The sequence below is a fragment of the Schistocerca piceifrons genome, unplaced genomic scaffold (assembly GCF_021461385.2).
Source record: "Schistocerca piceifrons isolate TAMUIC-IGC-003096 unplaced genomic scaffold, iqSchPice1.1 HiC_scaffold_943, whole genome shotgun sequence".
In the NCBI taxonomy this organism is placed as follows: domain Eukaryota; kingdom Metazoa; phylum Arthropoda; class Insecta; order Orthoptera; family Acrididae; genus Schistocerca; species Schistocerca piceifrons.
In genome coordinates this window covers 282501-285000 of record NW_025729216.1, presented here as the reverse complement: position 1 = coordinate 285000, position 2500 = coordinate 282501, and the positions used below count along the sequence as shown (strand labels likewise).

At 58.2% G+C, this 2500-nt stretch overlaps 1 non-coding gene across 1 annotated transcript in view; it reads right to left on the bottom strand.

Annotated features, from left to right (window-relative positions):
• LOC124772933 overlaps positions 1-713 on the bottom strand; it is a 1909-nt gene extending 1196 nt beyond the window's left edge. The window contains exon 1 of the ribosomal RNA XR_007014386.1: positions 1-713. This exon is cut by the window's left edge and continues 1196 nt beyond it. This is a non-coding gene — a ribosomal RNA (small subunit ribosomal RNA).
• Positions 714-2500: the final 1787 nt, after the last annotated feature.

The window sequence follows — 2500 nt, the reverse complement described above, 5'->3', positions numbered from 1 at the left end:
CCCACGATACATGCCAGTTAAACACCGACGGGCGGTGAACCAACAGCGTGGGACACAAATCCAACTACGAGCTTTTTAACCGCAACAACTTTAATATACGCTATTGGAGCTGGAATTACCGCGGCTGCTGGCACCAGACTTGCCCTCCAATAGATACTCGTTAAAGGATTTAAAGTGTACTCATTCCGATTACGGGGCCTCGGATGAGTCCCGTATCGTTATTTTTCGTCACTACCTCCCCGTGCCGGGAGTGGGTAATTTGCGCGCCTGCTGCCTTCCTTGGATGTGGTAGCCGTTTCTCAGGCTCCCTCTCCGGAATCGAACCCTGATTCCCCGTTACCCGTTACAACCATGGTAGGCGCAGAACCTACCATCGACAGTTGATAAGGCAGACATTTGAAAGATGCGTCGCCGGTACGAGGACCGTGCGATCAGCCCAAAGTTATTCAGAGTCACCAAGGCAAACGGACCGGACGAGCCGACCGATTGGTTTTGATCTAATAAAAGCGTCCCTTCCATCTCTGGTCGGGACTCTGTTTGCATGTATTAGCTCTAGAATTACCACAGTTATCCAAGTAACGTGGGTACGATCTAAGGAACCATAACTGATTTAATGAGCCATTCGCGGTTTCACCTTAATGCGGCTTGTACTGAGACATGCATGGCTTAATCTTTGAGACAAGCATATGACTACTGGCAGGATCAACCAGGGAGCTGCGTCAACTAGAGCTGAGCAGCCGGCCGCCCGGGAGTGTGTCCCGGGGGCCCGCGCGAACACGCAAGCGTCCGCTCAATCATTCTGCAAACAGGAGGAGGCTGAGCTCCCCTGCACAATACACCTCGAAACCCTCTCAGGTCCCGGCGGCGCGCAGCGCCGTCCCAAGTACTTGGTCGGGTTCGAGAGAGGCGCAATCGCCCGGAGTTAGGCGAGTAGACGCTTTCGGTGCGACCACCCGTGCTCCCAACTGAGCTTGCCGCTGCCGACAGAGGCCCGGGAGCGTGCTGTCGTGGCATTGCCGGCGGGAGACAACACGCGCCACCTACGGTGACCGGCAGCTCCAACGCCAGCGCCACAGAAGGACAAAAGCCCCACTTGGGTGCCGAAGCGAACTCTCCCAGCACAGCGCACGCGCCAACACATCCGCACAGCTGCGATACAAACCACCAGCGAGAACCGCTGGGGCGACCGAGCAGCAGACGGCGTCGCGGCGCCGAGCGCCGGGCGGCGGCGCATCCTCAACGCACACAGTCCTCAATCGGACCAGCCCACTGAAGATGTCCACCGCGCTTCGCACCGGGCCCGCGAGGACCTACTTTGGCCGCACGGCGCCGCGCGCTGGGTGCGCCGGCGCGCAGCTGCGACGCCTGCCGCGTCCGTCGGCCGGCGCGCCTGCCACTGGCCGCCCCCACCAGCCGGCTGTAGCGCGTGCGCCCACGCACCGCGCGGCCAGCACGCCGGGAGGCGCCCCCTCACCGGCCGGGGACGGTCCCACCCAGCCACCGCCGCGTATCGCTTCACACCCAGATGCCGTTCAGTTTCGTCGGCATGGTGGGTATCGCTGGAACAACCGGTTAGTACCTCAACCTATCGTCGCCATCACCGATTCACCCCTAGCGAGAACAACCGCACCACAACAGGTTACCATTTGTTCATTTGCGTAACTTCACCAGAAAACGCAGGCGTCCATCGCCATTTGCAACTTCAACGATTATTGCATGCCTGTGTCAGGTGTCACGCCACACTACGTCTGCCCACATACACGCAACAAAATGTGCACGCCTAGACAATACGTGGAAGGTGGCCCCCGTACGTATGCGATGTCCATTGCTCGAACGACTGTCAACCGGCCTCTGTAGCATGTCGCAGATATGGAACGCGGTGCACCATGCCATCACGGTGTGTGAGGAGAGACGACTAGGTCCGAATACATCAACAGACAGCTCATGCTGATCGCCATCCACGGCGTCCGTTCCTCCCACACGTCTCTATGGCGTACCACACTGCAATCCAGCTCTCATAGGGAGACGACACGTAGCTGCGTGCACAATATTTGCACTGTATGGTCCGCCGTTTTTGGGCGCAGTCGTTGTACGGTCACACATGTGCCACGATGTATCATTCAGTACATAAGGACGAATGTGCAGTACAGATTGTGGTTCACGCGTACGACATCAGCGGACAGTTGACACAGGCTGCACCACAACGTAGCCTGCGTACGTCGCATGCGAAGGGCATTGAACATGCAAACTTGTCACCAACCAGCTTGCGAAGGCAGGGGGCAAGGTGGGGACGTGGGGACGTGGGGAGGGGTGGGGGGGGGCGGCATGTACGTCCTGCTGCCATCCACATTACAGTGTACAGCAGGAGCATGTGGAAAGTCAGCAAGACTTGCAAGGTGTTTAACATGAAGCGATACACAGGGGAGCGGGCAGTGCGAGTAGCGAACTATATTGCGAGGGTTGCGGGTGGGCAACACTACACTAATTGAACGAGTCGTAT